The sequence below is a fragment of the Lagopus leucura genome, unplaced genomic scaffold (genome assembly GCF_019238085.1).
Source record: "Lagopus leucura isolate 7727_CA_CO unplaced genomic scaffold, USGS_WTPT01 226-1_obj-0_obj, whole genome shotgun sequence".
Lineage (NCBI taxonomy): Eukaryota > Metazoa > Chordata > Aves > Galliformes > Phasianidae > Lagopus > Lagopus leucura.
In genome coordinates this window covers 42264-52742 of record NW_024966454.1, presented here as the reverse complement: position 1 = coordinate 52742, position 10479 = coordinate 42264, and the positions used below count along the sequence as shown (strand labels likewise).

At 45.3% G+C, this 10479-nt stretch overlaps 1 long non-coding RNA gene across 1 annotated transcript; it reads left to right on the top strand.

Moving 5' to 3' along the window:
* The first annotated feature begins 2736 nt into the window (after nt 1–2736).
* Nucleotides 2737–6491, top strand: LOC122192590. Its single transcript, XR_006182643.1, has 5 exons — nt 2737–2772; nt 4344–4407; nt 4643–4712; nt 5243–5319; nt 6011–6491. It is a non-coding gene; the product is annotated as an uncharacterized LOC122192590 (long non-coding RNA).
* Nucleotides 6492–10479: the final 3988 nt, after the last annotated feature.

Here is a 10479-nt window from a genome sequence, read left to right as displayed (position 1 = left end):
AAATATCTCCAAGAGTATATGATGGTCTCCAAACCTGACATTCCTGTATTTTGTCTCAATTTCATAAAATGGATCCAATTTCACCACAACAAAACCTTGAAAACAGGGAAGGTTTTTCCTCAAAAGGAGACCAGGTTTTGGGACAGGGTGAGCAAGCGGTGATTAAGGTAGAGAGGCTGTTTCTATGCCAGTTCTCAATGTTTGAGATGTTTCAAGCCATTGTTTGGATGGAGATCAGTGTTTGCCTTGAAATGTGCTGGGTTTGGCATATTATATATCCCCAAGTTAGAATTTCACTAAATAACCCCCCATACCCTTAAGAGTATGAAAAAAAAAAAGCACTAACACAACCTGACAGTTGTGTCTAAGTAGTTTAAAGGAAAATAGTTGCACCCTCTTAGGAGGTTTTGAGGTCCTGTTGAAGTGCTGACACAGCTGCCCAGAGAAGCTGTGGATGCCCCCATCTATGGAGGTGCTCAAGGCCAGATTGGATGGTGCCCTGGGCAGCTTGATCTGATGGGTGGCAACCATGTCCTTTAGAACTTGATGGTCCTTAAGGTTCCTTTCAACCCAACCAATTCTGTGCTGATTTTCACAGTCCCCAGTCTACATTGGTTCCTCTATAGTTCCTCCTTCCACTTGCATGGGATAACCTTGTTGAGTTACTCCAATGCAAAGCTGGAGGTGATCACTGGTTGCTCTTAGGAGTGACTGCTGAAGCTGGGCCATTGCTTCAGTGAAGGAGGATTATGCTCGTAGACCTTTCAGTTACCAGACTGTGCTGAGAGAGGAGAGAGTGAAAGGGTTGATAAAAGGGAAGGAAGGAGTCAGCATTTGGAAGCTTTTTCCAGCAGTACAGAGTGAAAGGACAAAGCCAGGAGAGCCATGTGAACAGAGGGGAAGAACAGCACAGATGAAAGCCGGAGTAATTATGCATCTCAATACCCTCCCTCCCAGGCAGCACTTGGCAGGTATATCTGATCCTAGGGTCTTTTGTGTCATGACTGGCACTTGCTGTATTGATGCTGAACTCCTGACCTTGCCTTGTCTTGTGCTGCGACCTTATGTCAAAACTGCTTTGGGTAGAGTTTCACTGCCAGGGTTACCTTGAGGTCCCGGAGGAAAGTGATCCCTCATCTCCCATTATAGTGACACACTCTTGCCGTCTCTCCCAAGCCCATGGGAGGTAGATGAGGGCTATGGAGATAAGAGAGGATCATGGCCAAGGTATTCTTCTCTCACATTCCCATCACCAAGTGTGCAGCTGAGCTTTCTGAATGCTCCTGCCTCGCTTGATGTGTTCAAGACAGTGGGGAAAGACCCTGCTTGGGCTCCCTGAGACCCAGAGTCCTGAGACCCAGCTGTGTGACCAGCCTTTCTGAGAAGCACTCCTATGCTTTTTCCCAAATTCTGCTATTGAAGCACCAACTTTTAACGGTGATTTAGTAGTTACTCCTGTAAACTATTGGTTGATGTTCTTTATAAGACTCAGACGTTTTGGTCTCATGATAAACCTTCTGAGTCCTTTGATGGGGGAGCCCAACCTGACCAACACTTCTGTGTAGCATCTGATTCCTGTTTTAGCAGGCAGCCCCCAACCTGAATGGCTCAGCAAGCCTTCCTCCTCTCCCAGGAGTCCCCTGCCTCCATCCAAGTGGAATAATATGTCAGTATTGCCTGCTAAATCCCTCTGATTCTCTTAATAATCTCTTGATTGTGCCTTGTGTCTTGCCCTCCGTGCTGTACAGCTCCTTTAGGGCAGTTCCCAGCAGAACTCATAATCCTTTTAAGTGCACAGGGAGAGCTTTATTTCCTCCACAGGGTGGGCAGCTTTATCCCCACAGACCTGTGCTGATGCTCTACAGAACACAGAGTGTGGTTGGCTGGAAGAAAATCACTCCCTGTATTCCTCAAAAGCTAAGTTACCACCTTGTCTCCTTGTCCACAGAGACCTTGCACTGATAGTAATGTAAGCTGCCATTTAACTGTGTTAAAAGCATACCTCCTTGGTCATCATTTTAAAATTTGTCTGTGTTAGTTTTAGATAATTCGGTCAAAGTCTTTGCATGCACATTTGTCTAATCTGACTGATGTACAAGGAACGCCTGTGATTAAGGGTCTGGAGACACATGCTGTTCTTATGCTATCGGAGATAGCAATTACTTGACTTACACAATACTTTCCCCTTGAAGATTTCCAATACCAATCAATTTTTGTCTCTCTCTAGCTGTCTCTGGAGGTGTCAATAGTAATGTGCTGAGAGCCATGGTTGTGTGATCGTATGATCACCTGTTTTCCCCTGTGTGACCCTCTGAGCTGAGGACTGTACAGTGGTGCATGTCACTTAGTATCTTTTATGGTCTACTCTTCAAGAACTTCCACTTAACTTTTCCTGTAGGCACAGAAACTATCCCCCCAAAATGATCAAATCCATAGGTGGCTCAATGAAACACGTAGAAACTAAAGTACTGACAGGGCAGGTGACATCACTATGGTCATAGGGTCAATAAATATTTAAGATGAGGTTTAAGATTCCAAATTTTCCAGTCCCTTGCCTGTGTGGGAACTGTTGAGTCACGGCCTGGACCACTGATTGAGCACCTGGGGAAAGGACCAGCTCAGCCCTGGGAGCACAGGTGAAGGCACCTGTGTGACTAGAAGGGCTGGAGCCTGGCTGCACCTCTCTTAGAGCTCATTTAAGGGCAGGGTCTCTTTCTGGAGATTTCTTCCTGGTGGAGCTTTCCCCTACAAACCTGGAATCTTCTGATACACGTAAGCAGTCTTCTTCCCTTTCTTCATAGCACCTTTTTATTGTGTCTATCTCTCTGCCATTACACCCCTGGTGAAACACCTTTTTCCATCATACTGTTTCGTCTAATTGCTACATTGCCCTAATCTTCTAACCCTGGAATCAGATAAGGTGATGAAGAGGAACAGAGTGCATTCACTGTTATCAGCGCAGACTGACATGAGAGCATTCTGTGAGGATAAAGCAGTAGGACTCAGCTGAATGTTTTGGAGATCCTTTGGCTTGATGAGGCAAGATGCTGTGTAGAATGCTTAGGTCCATTTGGAAGATACTGCAAGCAATGATTGGTGGTATTTCTTTTTGGGAACACTAGGGATGCAGAGAAGGAAGACCTGAGAATTTGCTGCGTCTCTGACCAACAAATTTGTTTGTTTGGCGTGGTCTTTTCTGTAGTATTTTAGAGGGGTAGCTGTCTTTCCATTCAGTAGTGAGTAGGAACATTGGAGTTTGTTGCTGCACATTGAAGATCACTTCAGTGAAGTGATGTATGGCTTCTGTAGGAGAGGAGCAGAAATTAGTGGGGTCTTTGGAAGACAGAAATTATAAGAAATAGTTTTGAGTCACTAATGAAGAACTGGATGATGAGAGATGAGAAAGCCTTGGGAAGAAGGAGGGCTCAGTGAGACACAGCTGAGCTGAGATGGCTGCTCAGGGAGTTTTTGTCTTGCTGGAGGTTAGCTGAGAAGAGAGTGAGGACTAACTAGGGATTGGATTTGGGACTAATGCTGCTCATTCATTTCTGGATGGCTGGAAATATGTTATGTGTATAAGGAGAGACATGTCCTATGGTCAGACCTCAGACAAAGAAAAATGGACTGTTGGTGGGTTGGGTTGGGTTGGTGGGTTGGTAGATGAGAGCAGCCTTCAGTGGAGGAGTAGCCTATAGGAAATGAAGGGAATAGGCCCAGCCCGCTGCTGTAGGGTTGGGTCACTTTTCTGGCAGCTTGTGCGAAAGAGGAGAAAGGATAAGCATGGACCTTTGTCCCCAGATGGGCTTTCCCTTTTATCTAAGGCAATATTGGATGATAAGCTTTCACTCTTTCTCTCTATTTTTTTTTTCCTTTCTGTGGATAAACACAGATTATGAATGTTAGAAAAGCTTCAAGGGATGTTTTTTATCTGTTAAGTTCTTAATAGGTCACCTCGGCATTGAGAAGCCCAGGAGCTGAAACAACCAACAATTGAATTACAATAACCTCTGCAGAGCACAACCCCATCAATGGGTCTGGGGCCCAGAGATACGTGGGACCTCATTATCTTGACCTTAGCCCAGGGATGTTAACCAACAAAAAGCACTTGACAGAAAGGCTGGACTGGCTGATTTCCTTCTGAGGATTCTTCAGGTTCCCTTTTTCCCCCACATAATTCAGAAATAACACCTCTCCAAATTGCTGACAGGAATTGTTCCCAAGTCATCACTCCATCTATCCACACAAGCCTTCTGTGTCACAGAAGAATGAGAAAAGAACCCCAAACCCTGCGTTTCTCAGTTTTTATTTATGTGCTCATAGCACATCTTTCCATTTCTCTGCAGCCATTCAGAACCAGAGTCTGGAGCAAATATCATTGCAAGACCAGAGAACCTTACTTGACCAGAGGTATAATCTCTGAGATATGATTTTGGATTTGAGTTGTTTAGAGGAAGTGGTGAAAATGCCCAAATCCTCAGCAAAGCAGGTTCTTTGGTCTGCCTCTATTATACTGTAAAGGGAAATTGCAAATGCTGCTGCACATCTTATAAGTTATGGTTGATGCATGGAGCCACAGAGGGCACTGTGCCACCCACCATGTGTTAAAGGCTGTGTTCAGATCAGATCCTTGTGTTTGCTACAGAGAGTGGGTGCCTTCGAGGGGGATTTCATTTCTGTGCTATTCAGGTGTGTTCCAACCTTAGAATCTGCAGGTATGTGACAGTGCACTTAGCACACTTGTGTTCATCTTCACCTCATCTCATAATCACTCAGTCATGACTGAGTCCCCATGGCACATTGTTGGGTGCATCCTGAGTCCAGGCGGATGAGCATCACCACGTGCACGTGTCACTGGGTACCTTTGTGCTGCAACCTGTTTGAGCGTTTCCAATGTATGGTGTGCTACTGGGTTGATGCATGCTCTGCTGTGCCTCTGTAGGCTGCTGTGTGCCCTCCTGCCCATGTGTCCATGGGAGTGCCTGGGTCTTTGCATGCCTCTCATTGCCCAAGGGCAGCTGGCTTCCTCAAGTGACATAGTATCATGAAGATCTGTGGGTGTCTCAAAGCTCACTCCGTCTGGCTTCAGTCAAAGGGCCCATTGTGGTGCTGCTCTGTACCCCCCCGCAGCAATCCCAGCCCCCCGGGTCACTGCATTCCCAGCATGGTGAGATGAGCTCATCTCTGGGAGGCATCTGGGCTCTCAGCCCCAAGAACAGACATTTATAAAGGTCTTGTATTCCAGGTCCTGCCCACGTTGCCATCCATCTGTCTTCAGACCATCCCATAGGATTATCTACCACAGCTTCTGAGCAATCCCATGTAAGGATTTGTGCTCCAGGCCAATACTGTGTGAATATCTTTGTTTCTGGCCAGTCCTATTCACAGATCAACTTTGTTTTTATATGTTTCTGACCCAAAACCATGTAGAGCTTTGAGTCTGATAGTGCTACTTGTGTGAGGGGCTTTTATATATAGTTTCACTTCTGCTTAAGAGCTGACCAGAGTCATCAGTTAATTTGGGTTGTATGCCATGCAAGTTGCCACCTGAAGAACGTCCTTGTATGTTGAAGTTTCATTTTTACACTCCTTTCTTTTTTTGCATTTTTTTCTCCCTTATATCAATCAAAATCCACTCTAACTGAAAGCATCTATTCACATTTTTTGTATGAAGAACCAGGACTGCACAGTTGGCAGCCCTGCCCATGAGAGAGAGGTTGGAATTAGATGACCTTTGAAGTCCTTTCCAACCCAAGCCATTTTATGATCCTATGATTCTGCCACTGGTGGCAGTATCAGGGTAAATGTCTAAAGCTAGCCATCTCCTCCCAAAATGTTGCTGATAATGAAATTCCACCAGTGTTGGACAAACTGGAGTAGCTGAGCTTTTGCACTCTTCATGTCATGACTGTTGGCTTTATGTATATCTGAACTCCTGGCATGCTGGAAAACTAGAATAACTTTTTGACATGCAAGAAGATACAGATACTAAGTGCAGCATATTCTCTTTCAGAATGTTCTGTGGGATGCTGTTATGTGGAGGAGATGACTTCGTAGCTGTAAAGTAGCCATAGATGTGCTGCAGAGAGACAAATGCATAATCTGAAAGCGCCATCATACTGTGCATGAACAGTGTGACAACAGGATGGCTCTTGAGATGATTCATTGGGATCATAAATACCAGCATTCAGGAGCAGGGCCCTCACTATGAGCACAGAGCTTGGCTTCTGGTAATGTCAAATAGAGAATCTGGGGTGCTGGATAGAGTGTGGTAGGAAAAATGGATGAAGAGAGCTGTGTTCCTAGAGTGACTAAAATCTTGCAGTGCTTATAACCCAGGCACAAAGGATATTATGGGATCTCTGGAGATACCTGTGAGAAACAAGCAGAATTGTCCTGTGTTCCTCCCTTCTTTTTGCTCTCATCAATGATGGCAAGTCTTCCCCCTCCCGTAGTGTCCTTTCCTCAAAGCTGTCAGATGGACAGCACTTGCAAGAGCCTCAATAAAGGCTTGTGTACAAACTATGTGACTACAGTGTTTAAATGTCCTCTTGGTTTTGCTCAAATGCATGCCTGATGTAGGCATCAGATCTCAGAGATGCCACTATGGGTCAGCATGACATTTTCTAGGACATCTCTGCAGGCCAGTGCCTTTTGTTCCCTGCTTCGTTTTCCCTGGAGAGAGGGCAAAGCTGATTTTTTTTTTTTTTTTTTTTTTTCAGTCTCAAATGGCTTTTATTTTAGGTTGCAGGGTTGGGGTAAGTGAAGAGTAAGTGTTCCTGAAATATCTATCAGCAAGAGCACGTGCACTCCAGGTATGTGGGACTGAGGTGGCTGCTGTCAGGAGAGCAAGGGCCAGAAGTTGTGATGCCTTCTGCAAAGGAAGGGGAAGGAAGTATAGATGCACGGCTCTGGCTCTTGCATGTAGCATCACAGCCAAGTCCTCAGCATGGAGACTGGAGAGTAGAGGCCTCAGCCTCGTGCCATAGGTGAGAGCCAGCAGCCTGCTAATAGGTTGCCTGGCTGGGCTTGTTGCTGAACACCAATCTCTTGGCAGACCATTACCTTGAAAAACGAGCTCTGCCGAGCTTGCCTTGTGTTGTTACAAACTAATGATTTGCATTGATTAGCACGTGGCTCACGACTGTCTAATTTATCAATCAGGGAGCGCCAGGGGATAGTGTGTAAACCATGCTTTCAAAAATGATGTCATCTGTCAGTGGGTTCATGAATGTGAAAGCTGCACACACCTGACATACTCTCCCTGATGAGGGGTAGAAAGGACCCAGCCAGCTCTTTGTCTTTCCCCTGTGTCCAGGTCTGAAGCTTAAACAATTGCTATTTCAATTTGAGGTGAGCCCTGCAGTCCAGGCATATCCTGGCTGGCCACACTTATGGCTGTAATTATTATTTTTATAGTAGTGGTAGCAGTGATCATAAACCTACTGTGTTAGTTGCTGTCCAAACCAAGAACAAAAGTCTGGCCTTTTGTTTACATCTAATTTAGATCATAAATCCACTATGGCTGGGAGTTTCTCTTGCTATAAATGTTAGTGGGGAAATAGAGTGGAATGGCATGGAGTCACTTGCTATGGACCATTTTAAAAAAAAAAAAAAAAAAAAGGACTTCTGTCTGCTGTGTTCTGTCTGCTGTGAGTTGGTCTCCTGGCTTGCAGGATCCTCTGGCACAAAGCAGAAGGGTCATTCCAGTGTATCCTGCATTACTGCATGCTTGATCCATTGTAACTCAGTGCCCCTTAAACATCTAGCAGTGACCTCTAGTGAGTCTTCCCAGGAAGCAGAACTCTGAGGTTGGTCTCCTCTCCAGATTGCCTAGCATTGCCTCTGGTGACAGTGGCTGCCATCCAGACACGTTTGGATCTGGACAGCATTGAACACATGAGTGCTGTGACCAAACACTTGGTTTGTTAGGATCTTGCTCTCCATATGACTGAAGGTGCTCTCAGATCTGTACTTGGATGGAACGACTTGATCAACACAAGCAGCACCTCAAAGCTGTACAAGAGAAGAGAAAGGACTGCTGGCTGTTAGGCAGAAGAAAGAGATAGCTCGCCCCTTGCTTTTTCAATTAGTGTTTCTAAAAGCCTCTTGAATTGGTAGATAGACAGGATTATTGAAATGTCATATTTTATTAGAAATTGATCTCCTGCTAATAGGCTTTAGGCAAATTAGAATGGATTACTCTATCGGAAAACACATGGCAAAGCAGGGAAATAGGAGGAAACAGTTCACCAGCTCCTTCCCTGTCTTTGCTGAGATCAGTGCAGTTACATCATGCAACCCAAATCAATGGAAAAGCAGAAGTAGGTTGTCATCATGATGGCCTGATGTTAGATCATACTCTGCTGTGTCTTTGCTCCCTTGCCATGCCAGAAACTGCAGCCAGCAGACTGTGCCCACTGGGTAATGTTAGGTTCATAAAATGGGGAGGAACTGATATTGGAAAAGCAATGAAGTATTAGAGGCCCCTGTGCAGTCGTAAGGCTGTGGCTGGGCACTGCTCAGAGCAGCCTGGATTGATGTGCTGGGCTGCAGGGCTGCTTGGATCTCTTAGAAATGAGATTTGCTGATCCTTAATCCAATAGTAAGAAATAATGATGGTGATTTCAGTGAGAAGCCCTTGGAGAAGGAGATGCAGGGAGGACGAAGAAGAGATGCCTCAGACTATGAGGAGGACAGAGATTGTCCTCTGCCCAGCTCTGGTTTTCCCTATACAAGATATTTCTTTCAGAACCAGTGCCACTGTTTGTTCCCTTGCACCCAGGTGGAGGCAGTGGGGCCTGATTCTATGTCCTGTGGGGCTTTGTCTTTGAAATCCATTCTTGCAATCTTCCTTAATCACCTCCTCTGGGATCTGGGGCAATTTCATGGCTAAAACAAACTGTCGCTGTTACTTGAGCAGGAACTGCCAGAGTGCTGTCTGGAAGCACTGGGGCTGGCAATGATGAATTCCCTCTAACTTCATCAGCCTGGGGTCTGCTGATTCTGCACAAAGCAGAGTGATGGGGAGGGAAGTGTTGGCTGAATGAGCCATGGTTCACCAAGCTCCTCATCCCCTTAGTTATTCATTTAATTATTTGTAATGACTATCAGCCAACTAGACTCTGCTTCTGCTGTCTTCCTATCCAGCTGTTGTCTGCCCCGTCCCAGTTCAAATCTCAGGAGACTTGGCTGGATTTTAAGGAGTATATGGGGGTCTCACTTTCACTCTGCTGATGCTCTGAGAAGGAATATATGGTTTTAGAAGAACAGGAAACAGCTGAACACAATTGACATGGCAGAAGTGATGCAGACTTTTGCTGCCTCTAACAAGACCAACCTACTGGGGCAAGAAAATTGAGATGATGTGTTAGCAGGAGTGCTGTGATCGTTTTCATGAAGCCTGCTTTCGAAGAGATTCTGAAGGCAATTTTGAAGACAATCATTTGCCCATGCTTAAAATACTGCTGTTTATATACTAGAAAATCACAGAATCATAACTGGATTTTTCTTGTATTAAACAAGACTGCATTATATTCAGAGAATCATAGAATGGCTTGGGTTGGAAGGAACCTCAAAGATCATCTAGTTCCAACCCCCTGGCACGGGCAGAGTTGCCACCTACTAGATCAGGTTGTCCAGGGCCCCACCTAGCCTGGTCTTGAACACCTCCAGGGACTTATTAATGTACTCCAAACACTGATTCAGTCTGTGACATCATGCCATGCCTGTAACACAAGCAGCTTAGATGGCGGGTTTTAGCAGAAGTGGCATTCATCTACAGATCAGCTGTTTTACACTGTGATATTTGCAAATGCAGAAACACAGTTTAAGCTTTGCTGCTGATGTGCTTAGACCTCTTTCACAACTCACTTCTTGGTATGAAAAATAATGCTTCCCAAAAGTGACCATCCCCATCCAGCTTAGCAGAGGAAGAATGTACTACCAGAACTGCGAGATCCTCTGATCGTGGGGCAGGACCAGTGCTCTGGTCTGCAAGGGAGATGTTTCTGTTGCTCTGCTGAGATTGAAGAAATTTGTTTTTGCCACAACCATGGTTTGTCTTTCAGTAGTGAGGCTGATTGCTTGCTGACACCTATTACTTCTCTGTCCTCCATCTCCACTGTTTTTCTTTGGTCCGTTTGAGATTGCAGAGTCATAGAATCATTACAGTTGGAAAAAAACACTAAGATCATGTAGTCCAACAATCAGCCCATCCCCACCATGCCCTCTAAACTTTGTCCCATGCTTTAGGGAGTTTTTCTGCACCCCTTACTTCAATAACCACATGATTCCAACCCCTAAAACCCATGACCCCTTCTAAGAGAGAAGTCCAATTGGCCACCAGCTTGCAGAATCACAGAATGGCCAGGATTGGAAGGGACCTTAAGGATCATGAATCTCCAGCCCCCCCTTGCCACATGTAGGGAGTCTTGCCCAGAACATTTCTCTCCTGTTCTCACCATTTCTCTCCTGTGGAAT